The sequence below is a fragment of the Cherax quadricarinatus genome, unplaced genomic scaffold (assembly GCF_038502225.1).
Source record: "Cherax quadricarinatus isolate ZL_2023a unplaced genomic scaffold, ASM3850222v1 Contig204, whole genome shotgun sequence".
Classification (NCBI taxonomy): Eukaryota; Metazoa; Arthropoda; class Malacostraca; order Decapoda; family Parastacidae; genus Cherax; species Cherax quadricarinatus.
Window position 1 is genome coordinate 212,038 of NW_027195230.1, and position 12,302 is coordinate 224,339.

Genomic DNA, 12,302 nt, shown 5'->3' on the forward strand with positions numbered 1-12,302 from the left:
CTTACCTAGACTCCCTTGGTCTTACCTAGACTCCCTTGGTCTTACCTAGACCCCCTTGGTCTTATCTAGACTCCCTTATCTTACTTTGATCCCCTTGATCTTACCTAGACCCCCTTGGTCATATCTAGACCCTGGTTCTTACCTAGACCCCTTGATCTTGCCTAGACCACCTTGATCTTACCTAGACCCCCTTGATCTTACCTAGACCCCCTTGATCTTACCTAGACCCCCTTGATCTTACCTAGACCCCCTTGATCTTGCCTAGACCCCCTTGATCTTCCCTAGACTCCCTTGATCTTACCCAGACCCTCTTGCTCTTAAGTAGGATCCTCTTGATGTTATCTAAACCTCCTTGATCTTACCTAGACCCCCTTGATCTTACCTAAACCACCTTGATCTTACCTAGATCCCCTTGACCTTACCTAGACCCCCTTGATCTTACCTAGACACCCTTGATTTTGCCTAGGCCCCCTTGATCTTACCTAGGCCCCCTTGATTTTACCTAGACCTCCTTGATCTTACCTAGACTCGTATGATATTATCTGGACCCCCTTGATCTTACCTAGACCCCTTGATCTTACCTAGACCCCTTGATCTTACGTAGGATCTTGATCTTACCTAAACCTTCCTTGAGCTTACCTAGACCCGCCTTGATCTTACCTCGACTCCCTTGATCTTACCTAGACACTTGATCTTACCTAGACCTGCCTTGATCTTACCTAGACCCCCTTGATCTTTAGGATCCCCTTGATTTTACCTAAACCTCCCTTGAGCTTACCTAGACCCGCCTTGATCTTACCTAGACCCACCTTGACCTTACCTGGACCCCCTTGATCCTACCTAGACCTGCCTTGATCTTACCTAGACCCCCTTGATGTTATGTATGATCCCCTTGATCTAACCTAGACCCCCTTGATCTTACCTTGACTCCCTTGATCTTATCTAGACCCATCTTGATCTTACCTAGACCCATCTTGATCTTACCTAGACCCATCTTGATCTTACCTGGACCCCCCTTGATCTTACCTAGACCCCCCTTGATCTTACCTAGACCCCCTTGATCTTACCTGGACCCCCCTTGATCTTACCTGGACCCCCCTTGATCTTACCTGGACCCCCCTTGATCTTACCTGGACCCCCCTTGATCTTACCTGGACCCCCCTTGATCTTACCTGGACCCCCTTGCTCTTACCTGGGCCCCCCTTGATCTTACCTGGACCCCCTTGATCTTACCTGGACCCCCCTTGATCTTACCTGAACCCCCCTTGATCTTACCTGGACCCCCCTTGATCTTACCTGGACCCCCCTTGATCTTACCTGGACCCCCCTTGATCTTACCTGGACCCCCCTTGTTAGGTAAGACACATATGCAACAGTTAGACAACTTTATTCCGAAACGTTTCGCCTACACAGTAGGCTTCTTCAGTCGAATACAGAAAGTAGGCAGGAACAGTAGAGATGTGAAGACGATGTAATCAGTCCATCACCCTTAAAGTCGTAGAATTTGAGGTTGTCAGTCCCTCGGCCTGGAGAAGTTCAGTTCCATAGTCAGGAACTATCTAGATAGTTCCTGACTATGGAACTGAACTTCTCCAGGCCGAGGGACTGACAACCTCAAATTCTACGACTTTAAGGGTGATGGACTGATTACATCGTCTTCACATCTCTACTGTTCCTGCCTACTTTCTGTATTCGACTGAAGAAGCCTACTGTGTAGGCGAAACGTTTCGGAATAAAGTTGTCTAACTGTTGCATATGTGTCTTACCTAACAACCTGTCGGTATTGTATACCATTTTGATGTTCATCTGGACCCCCCTTGATCTTACCTAGACCCCCTTGATCTTACCTAGACCCCCTTGATCTTACCTAGACCCCTTGATCTTGCCTAGACCCCCTTGATTTTACCTAGACCCCCTTGATCTTACCTGGACCCCCCTTGATCTTACCTGGATCCCCCTTTGATCTTACCTAGGCCCCCCCTTGAACTTACTTAGACACCATGGGAGACATGACGTGCGTGGCGCGCGAGCGAAAAAAAAAATATAAAAATTGACTTATTGGTATAGAAAAATAGCTTAACTCGGGCAGCAAGAATCAATATCGTACGACGTTTCTACAAGGAATTAGTTATTTATATCATGTATGGTGACATATTCGGTGGCCATCATGACTGCTCAAATCCCGTTTTAGGAATTTTTCCTTTTTTTCTTATTCATTGTTTTCTTTCTAATATAGGCTATTTGGCATCATATGAGTATGGGCAGAGCTCATACGTGGACTTCCAGCCAATCAGGAATCGTCAGGGAACATTCCTCCTGCTTTGGGGAGTCAGGAGAAAATTCTTCATTTTTATGCTGTCAACTTAATTCAATTCAATTCAAAGTTTATTCTCTATAAGGATTACAATGCTGAGTTTACAGAATTTGGTTATTGTGTGGTTTACATGTAAAATAATGATTACAGAGTGTACCACTAGAACACCTAGCATGGCTAGGCATTTCGGGCAGACATAGTTTAATTCTTAAGTTTAAAATATTACAAATTATGAGGTAAGTTGGTATTATGGCTAAGTGACTAAATACTAGTTTGTGAGTTTAGCAATGTGAATGCTTTTGTTTTGGCACAGTACATAGTTTCAGTATTGGAGTATCACAGGATTCATTATTTTAAGATTGAGATTAATATTTCTGTTTATGGTCAAATGGGTGAGTGATCTAATATGACATAATAAACATTATAAATGACATAAACATGATATATATACTAAGATTAGTAAAATAGTCCATAATATGGCGGGTGTATACCTGCCTTTTTTAATATAACATCATCTCCCCTCGTTCCTATAACGTGTTCTTTGGCATTGAATAAGAGAAAACGATATTTTGGAGAGGCTAACTACATTAGATTACCAGTAAACCCTGAAACAAACGCGATTTTATTTTTTTTTCCGAGACGGGAGGCCGGCTGGCGTTCGAGGCAATTATCTCGGAAGTAAATTATTGACTTGTTTCATGAAGCCCAGCCTTTATTATTGATTTTTTTTTATATTTTATTTAAAAACTCTCAGAATACAAATTGTACGCAACATGAAAATGTTGTCCAACATATGGACCATTGTCAAAACTTACACAAATTACATCAACACAATCCATACCACGCCAGTGGACACTATATCCATACACACTGATAACACTCTGTGGTCTGGTGGCTAAAGCTCCCGCTTCACACACGGAGGGCCCGGGTTCGATTCCCGGCGGGTGGAAATTCCGACACGTTTCCTTACACCTATTGTCCTGTTCACCTAGCAGCAAATAGGTAAGTTAGACAGTCCTCGATGACGCACTGACTTTCTTGGGTTATCCTGGGTGGCTAACCCTCCGGGGTTAAAAATCCGAACGAAATCTTATCTTATCTTAAAACCTGAAAAGTGCAGGATGAGGCACCCTTGCCGCCACAAAATAGTGGCCCAACCCCTTCCCCTTAACTTAGTTTGCAACTAAAAAAAAACACCATTCCCCCAATATAATATAATATATATATATATATATATATATATATATATATATATATATATATATATATATATATATATATATACACACACACACACACACACACACACACACACACACACACACACACACACACAGGAGAGATAGGGGGGACATGATAACGACTTACAAAATACTGAGAGGAATTGACAAGGTGGACAAAGACAGGATGTTCCAGAGACTGGACACAGCAACACGGGGACACAGTTGGAAGCTGAAGACACAGATGAATCAAAGGGATGTTAGGAAGTATTTCTTCAGCCACAGAGTAGTCAGGAAGTGGAATAGTTTGGGAAGCGATGTAGTGGAGGCAGGATCCATACATAGCTTTAAGCAGAGGTACGATAAAGCTCATGGTTCAGGGAGTGATCTAGTGGCGACCAGTGAAGAGGCGGGGCCAGGAGCTTGGACTCGACCCCTGCAACCTCAACTAGGTGAGTACAACTAGGTGAGTACGCGCGCGCGCGCGCGCACGCGCACACACACACACACACACACACACACACACACACACACACACACACACACACACACACACACACACACACACACACACACACACACACACACACACACACACACACACACACACACACACACACACACACACACACACACACACACACACACATATGTGAACGACATGACGGAAGGGTTAGACTCAGAAGTGTCCCTGTTTGCAGATGATGTGAAGTTAATGAGGAGAATTAAATCTGATGAGGACCAGGCAGGACTTCAAAGAGACCTGGACAGACTGGACACCTGGTCCAGCAAATGGCTTCTCGAATTTAATCCTGCCAAATGCAAAGTCATGAAGATAGGGGAAGGGCACAGAAGACCACACATCAATCAGATAACTGCTGCAGCATATGGGCGCCTGGCAAACCTGAGAACAGCATTCCGACACCTTAGTAAGGAATCATTCAAGACACTGTACACCGTGTATGTCAGGCCCATACTGGAGTATGCAGCACCTGTTTGGAACCCGCACTTGATAAAGCACGTCAAGAAACTAGAGAAAGTACAAAGGTTTGCAACAAGGTTAGTTCCAGAGCTAAGGGGAATGTCCTATGAAGAAAGATTAAGGGAAATCGGCCTGACGACACTGGAGGACAGGAGGGTCAGGGGAGACATGATAACGACATATAAAATACTGCGTGGAATAGACAAGGTGGACAAGGACAGGATGTTCCAGGGAGGGGACACAGAAACAAGAGGCCACAATTGGAAGTTGAAGACACAAATGAGTCAGAGAGATAGTAGGAAGTATTTCTTCAGTCATAGAGTTGTAAGGCAGTGGAATAGCCTAGAAAATGACGTAGTGGAGGCAGGAACCATACACAGTTTTAAGACGAGGTTTGATAAAGCTCATGGAGCGGGGAGAGAGAGGGTCTAGTAGCAACCGGTGAAGAGGCGGGGCCAGGAGCTAGGACTCGACCCCTGCAACCACAAATAGGTGAGTACAAATAGGTGAGTACACACACACACACACACACACACACACACACACACACACGATATGAAAACTCATTATAAACTAAATCATTAAGTATCATGTTATTGTAAGACAGTTTTTTGCCCAACCATTTGATTATTTGCATACCAACTAACAAAAGTCTTAGCAATGTCTATATGCACTATCCCAACTAGAGTTATTGTTATAATTTATATAAAAACTTGCAGAATACACAATATTTACATTAACGTCCAAATGTTGCCCAACACTTGGCCCAACATCAAAATTTATGCACAATACAACATCAACATAATCATCCCAATCCAGAGAACGCTAACCTATACACTCTGATTACACGGACTCGGATTACACGGACAGAGGTGTTGCAAAACGAACTGGGGTAAAGTCAATGCCGGGGACAAAAGGAAAACCCATTTGTTGAATTCAAGTGTTTTACTATAAATATTAACGGGTTGAGAGCTGAGAGGAAGCTTAAGTGGTTTAATGAGTATTTGGTGCGACTTGGTGTGGATGTGGTATTCTTACAGGAACATAATTTTAGGCCTGGTTATGAGTTGGATATGAGTGGTTATAATGTGTACATGGAACATGCGACACGTTTGAAAGGTGGGGCTGCCATTTTGGTAAAGGAAACTAGCCCGTTTATAGTAAGGCGTAGTGAAGGGGGGGAGGGGAGGGTAATTAGAGTGGATGGAACTTGGGGTAGGGTTCCCATTAGTTTAGTATGTGTATATGGTCCGGCTGAGGGTGACGTGAGTATTAAAACTAAATTTGTTCGGGACGTGCTGGTCTATTTTTTACGTGGTTTACCGAATGTTGCAATAATAGGCGGAGATTGGAATTGCGTGATACGTCGTAAAGATGTGGAGCCCAGAGGTGCGGGGTGTTGTTTGGGTATATTGGGGGATATATTGACCGGGGTGGGGTTAAAGGATGTGTGTGGGGGGGGAGGGATGGTAGAGCATACCTTCATTAAACGAGGTTATGCGGCGAGGTTGGACCGAATGTACGTTCCTTGTGCGGTTACTGTGCGGAGGGTGGATGTGATAGATGTGTTTTTTTCGGATCATAGAGGAGTGGTAATAGATGTGGATATTGAGGGTGTGCCGCGGAGGGGTCCATCATTTTGGAAATTGAATGTAAAGTTATTAAAGGAAGAGGATAGTCTTTTGTCTTTTGGACATATGTGGGATCGTTTAGTGGTAGAAGCACCAGGGGATGTTGCCATGGTTAATTGGTGGGAAACAATAGCTAAAAAACGTATTAAGGAATATTATATTAATCGAGGGAAGAGATATAATCAGTTACAATACGGTTTTCAAAAATATTTAGAGGGGCAGTTGCGCGACTGTTATGCACAAATTAATGCTAATTATCCTGTTATTGAAATTGAAAGTTTGAAGGAAAATATCCGGAATTTACAAAATGAGAGGTTTGATGGGGAAAGGCTTAAGGGCGGGATTGAGGAGGTTTTGTGGGGAGATCGGCCTTCGGCGTGTGTGTTGCGGAGTCAACACACACGTCGCAAGGCAATGGAGTTAATGGGGTTGAATGTTCAGGTAGGTATGCAAGGGTATAAAGTGGACCAGGTGTTGACGACGACTGAGGGTATGAGTGGGTATATTGATGCTTGGGTTAAGTTGAAAACGCAATGTGTGGGAATAAGTGAAATAGCATTACAGTCAATTGGAAGGTTTGTGCAGTGTGAGTTGACAGAGCATGATCGATTCGTTTTGGAAGGGCCGATAACGGAGTGCGAGACATGGGAAGCTTTATCCGGGGCGCAATTAGGTAAGGCACCAGGAATTGATGGGTTGCCCAGTGACTTTTATCTCCAAAATTGGAGCGTTTTAAAAGAATTTTTGGTAAGATTATTCAATATCCTTAAGCGGGATCGGGTTTTAGGGGCACAGCAGCGGATGGCTGTGGTCGTTTTAGTGCCTAAAGGTGAGCCATTAACAGTTAAAGACTATCGTGCTATTTCGTTATTGTGTGGTGATTATAAGATTTTTGCAAGAATTTTAGCTAACAGAATAAAAAGGGTCCTGGGTAAAGTGATCGATAAGGGACAATATGGGGTGCCGGGAAGGTCTATGTATGACGGGCATGGTTTGATTAGAAGTTTTATTGAAGAAAGAGTAAAATTGGGAGTGGGGGGGGAGGTGTTGGCTATAGATTGGGAGGCGGCATATGATAGTGTAGAAAGGGAAGCGTTATGGAAGATTATGAGATGGCAGGGGTTTGGAGAGGAAATTATGTCATGGGCCAAATTAATGTATCAAGATGCATCCTTGCGGGTGCAGGTAAATGGAAGGTTAGGAGAACAAATTCAGATGAGCAGGGGTCTACGTCAAGGTTGTCCCCTTTCACAAATATTTTTTGCGTGTTTACAGGATCCCTTTTATAGAGGAATTAGGGTCTTATTGGCAGCAAATGGGGTTGGTGACGAAAGGGGTGGGGGGGCTGGCATTGTTGGATATGTTGATGACACAACGATTTTAGTAAGTGGTAACAGGGATTTGCCTCGGGTGGAAAAGTTAGTAAATGTTTTTGAAAAGGCTTCTGGCATGTCAATTAATAAGGAGAAAACGAAGTATATGGATCTTGGGGATAGGTTAAGTGGGGAATGTGAAGTAGTTGAAAGGTGGAAAAAGGTGGACCAATTACTGATATGTGGGATCGTTTATGTAAGTGATATCAAGTTAGCACAACAAAAATTCAGTGCGTATTGTAGATGGTGTACTGAAGCGCATCAGTGGTTTACGAGCTGCACACTTAACTTTGCATCAAAGAGTAATTACAACGAATGTTCTATTATATAGTAAACTTTGGCATGTAGCAGCAATATATCCGATACTTCGTAGTGAGATACAAAGGTTACAAAAGCGCGTTTTTAGATTCATTTGGGGTACTGGAAGCGAATGGTTAGGTAGAGCGGTTGTCATACTCCCGGTTGGCCGAGGAGGGCTGGGTCTTATAGCTGTTGAAAAGAGGATTATGAGTGTGTATTTGAAACGTAGTTATAAGCGGGAGGGGGGGGGCGAGGGAAGGCGGACTTCATAAGATACGTCAGGATATGCAATGGTGGTGGGTGGGTAGGGAGTTCATAATCGGTGAGGCAATGTTACGGGTCATCATAAACATGAGCGATCCTTCACATATTAAATTGGGAAACCTTGATGGGGTGGAAGGTAAGGCAGTGGTAGAAGGTGTTTATCCGATGTATGATTGGCGTAATATCTGGGGGCGTTTGAACAAATTACGTTTAAAACCTAAAGTACGAGAAGTAATGTATAGATTTTTACATGGGATCTTACCGTCTGGAATGGTTTTATTCCATAAGAGAATACGGGAGGATGGGATATGCAAGGCTTGTTGTGGATGGGAGACTGTTTTCCATATAGTGTATTTTTGCGAATGTATTGAACTATAAGGGTTTGGTTGGGTAAGGTAATAAGGTTAGTGGGAGGGGGGGGGGGTTTGCAGGTGTTGAGGGTTTTAAGCTTAGACATAGGTGGGGTGAATCAGATGGTAGAGAATGCGGTAGGGTATATAATTACAGATTATATTTATATGTCTTGGGCTATGAGAGGAGCGAACGTGTGTGAAAGAATTAATGCATTAACAGCAACTTTTTATAGGACAAAGTGTAGAAATGAGGTGTATGGGGGGAGATGGGAGAGGGATTTAAGCGAGGGTTATAGGAATTTCACTTTACGGGATTTACGGGAGTTGAAAGGCAGGTAAGGGGGATGAAATGGGCTGGTTTCCTAGAATGGGCGGTAGCATGATGAGTTTGATGAATGTTATATGAGGTATGTCCGGGGTGCAATTTTAACATTATTTGTTCCGAGTGTTTCAAGTACAATACAGTTATATTTGGAATTATCGACTTATAACTATGTATGTGTATGTGTGTATATATATGCATGTGTTGTATGTGTGTGTATTTGTGTATGTATGTATGTATGTATGTATGTATGTATGTATGTATGTATGTATGTGTATGTATATATATATATATATATATATATATATATATATATATATATATGTATATATATATAGATATATATGTCGTGCCGAATAGGCAGAAGTTGCCATCTTGGCTTAAATAGCAACGCTCATCTTGCCATATAGGACAAGTGAAAATTTCTGTATGCAATAATTTCGCCAAAATCATTCTGAACCTAACGAAAAAAATATATTTGATTGTGTTTGTTTAGTACTAAATTATTAAAAACGTATTTTAAATATTTTTAGTTGGGTTATGCTAAAATAAATTGCTCTTGTTTTAATAAGGTTAGGTAAGATTTCTAAGATTCTTTTGGTGAAAATTAAAAATTTTTACATTAACATTAATGAAAAAAATATATCTTTAAACGTATAAGAGAAAATTTCAGAAAGGACTTAATTTTAAATGAGTTCTTGCTAATTGACCAGTTCTGCCTATTCGGCACGACATATATATATATATATATATATATATATATATATATATATATATATATGTATGTATTGTATGTATGTTTACTTTCTTGTATATACCTTTAATGTTTTTTCTCATGAACATTTTCAATGATATTCAATACATATTTTCTATGCGCATTTATGATTTTGATACAATGTGTAAATGTCAAAAAGGGCTTTTTATGTTTCAGTTTAATTTACAATGTATTTTTGTAAGCACAATTGATTTGGTGCCAATAGAAGCATAGTTTGTTTTGATATATTTGGGTATTGTTTTTCTTTTTAATTTGTCTAGATGGTGGCAATACTATGTATGTAGTTTAAGAGTTTTACGAACCTTGAAGTTGTAAGAATGGATGAATTATTCGTGGTTGAGTTGACGTAATATTATAACTGACGTTGTAAGTAATTGTGTTCAATTAGACAACATACTTTATATACTTATTTATATGTATGTACATGAATGGTAAATTGAAGTCTGATTTTAAAGGTGAAGAGTGGGTTTTCCTTTTTTTTATTGTTCTTTTTTTCTCTTTATGGTAATACAAGGTTGTATCATGTACACCAACAAATATGGTTAGAGGTATGTGGTAAAATTTTCGTGTTGATTAGACATTTATAATACAGATGAAATACTAGGCTTAGGTTAGGGTAAATTTATGATAATTGTGGAATGTTCTTTGATTCAAACTGCTCTTTATTATACTTGTATTTTATTATTCTAGTGTAAATTAAGAGCAAGGATGATTAATTTGAGGAAGAGTTAATATAGGTTTGCATGTTTTTGCGAAAGTTAACTTATCCACATGTAGCTAGTATAGGACAATTTTAAGCTTCGGTATCTGATTTTATATGTAGGTAATAGTGGTCATATTTGTTATATTGTAATGTTATTCGTTAATGTTTCAATATCTAATGTAACGTTTTTTCAGTTATTTGTTCATATATTGTCATCTTTAGGGTTTTTCCTTTTGTCTATTGTTGGTTTTAAATAAAATATATAAAAAAAAAAAAAAAAGTTTATAAGTAGTGAAGTGCAACACTTCTGGCAGCAGACGTTATTGATGAAAATAATGTAAACTTGTGATCTGAAGTGAAGTGTTAGTCGGCAGAAAGGATTCACTAACATCTGGTGCTGATGAGTAGTTAGGGGGGTGATTTAGATTGGTATTAGTGGGAATAGGATAATTAACCCTGCTAGGTTAAAAATCCCAAAAAATAGAGGTAGAGTGGGGGGGGGGGGATATTGAATGTAGTGGTCCTCAGGTTGTGCCTGATTATTATTATTATAATCAAAAAGAAGCGCTAAGCCACAAGGGCTATACAGCAGGTTGTGCCTGAGATGCCAGCCATAACTGGCAGGTAAGGTAGGTTATGAATTAAAGCTAGCATAGTAGTGTGTTAAGAGACTGGTACACAGCAGGCCTCCAAATGATTAGATAACCCATAGTGTTGGTTGTTAGCCTAGTGTGCTATGAGGGACGTGGAAGTGTAAGGGAAATACAATGTTGTCTTAATGATCCTAACTATCTCCCTATTAAATTTAGATGCCTCTGTACTATTGAAGATATGATGCAACTGCTTGTAAGTACCCTCCCCTTCCTTGGATCAAACCTGATTGCCTAACATTCCCCAAGCTGTGTATAACCCCTATGGGTAATATCTATTGTTACAGGAAATTTTATTTGGGTAAATGTGCAGGTGTACCTGGAGAGGGTTTCGGGGGGGGGGGTCAGCGCCCCCACGGCTCGGTCTGAGACCAGGCCTCGTGGTGGATCAGGGTCTGATCAACCAGGCTGTTAATGCTGGCCGCACGTACGAGCCACAGCCCGGCTGGTAGGGAAAGGGGTGAAGTGGTAAACTCTCATCGACCTGCCAGGACCCTGAAAGTTAATCAGGTTTGATTCAGAGGAGAGTAATAAAAGTTGAATTTTACCAGTGACATTTAAGGTATATTAGGAGTAGGTTTGGCTGGGTTGTAATGTATATGTTGCAGAGTTTACCCTCCAAATTGTTTACTTCCAGCAGAATTCTCCTGACAAACAAGACTGAGGTGACCATGTCTATTAGAACACTGGAGACATCTTCACTGCAAACACTTCCGGGTGCACAAGTGTTATGAAGCTGGGCGGTGGAAAGTCATGTGCAACATTTAGCTTCCTGACACTACAAACCAGGTAGTGAATTTTAAAAATGTATCATACCTCAAACTACTACTAATGGCAGTATTGAGGCTATCTGCCTCATTACTACTATTGTTAGTAGGGTTGGGGAGGTATATTTTTTTTTCTCTGAGCTTAAGGTGCCTGTCCAGGGGTGGGTGCATGATGGATGTATGTACAATTATAGCAACGGTGCCAGAATTCATTTTGTGTGTAACAAATGCACTTTGGCACAGTTACCCTTTAGCAGTGATGACGTTGATTTACCTAATTTTAATACAAATGACCCATTGCCATATATTGATGATTATGATTGTTTTATGAAAACAGGCCTTCACTTTATTCATGTCAATGCAAGATCACTTCTTCCTAAATTGGCAGAGATTAGGATTCTAGCTAACAAAATTAGGGCGACAGTTATAACCATCTCTGAATCTTGGTTGGATGATACGGTGACTGACGACGAGGTCAAAATAGATGGTTACAATATAAAACGCTTAGATAGGAACAGAAAGGGTGGTGGAGTATGTGCCTACATTAGAAATGACTTAGCTTACAACCCAAGACCTGATTTAAATAACAATAAACTGGAGATTCTATGGTTTGAAGTGCTGCTTCCTAAGACCAAACCCATCTTAGTA

The 12,302-nt window shown here is 40.9% G+C and overlaps 1 long non-coding RNA gene across 1 annotated transcript in view; it reads left to right on the forward strand.

Moving 5' to 3' along the window:
- The window catches only part of LOC138851255 (uncharacterized), a 40,050-nt gene that overhangs the window by 4,676 nt on the left and 23,072 nt on the right, over nt 1-12,302 (forward strand). Inside the window, exon 2 of the long non-coding RNA XR_011391097.1 lies at nt 11,528-11,676. This is a non-coding gene — a long non-coding RNA (uncharacterized lncRNA). The remainder of the gene's footprint in view (nt 1-11,527; nt 11,677-12,302) is intronic.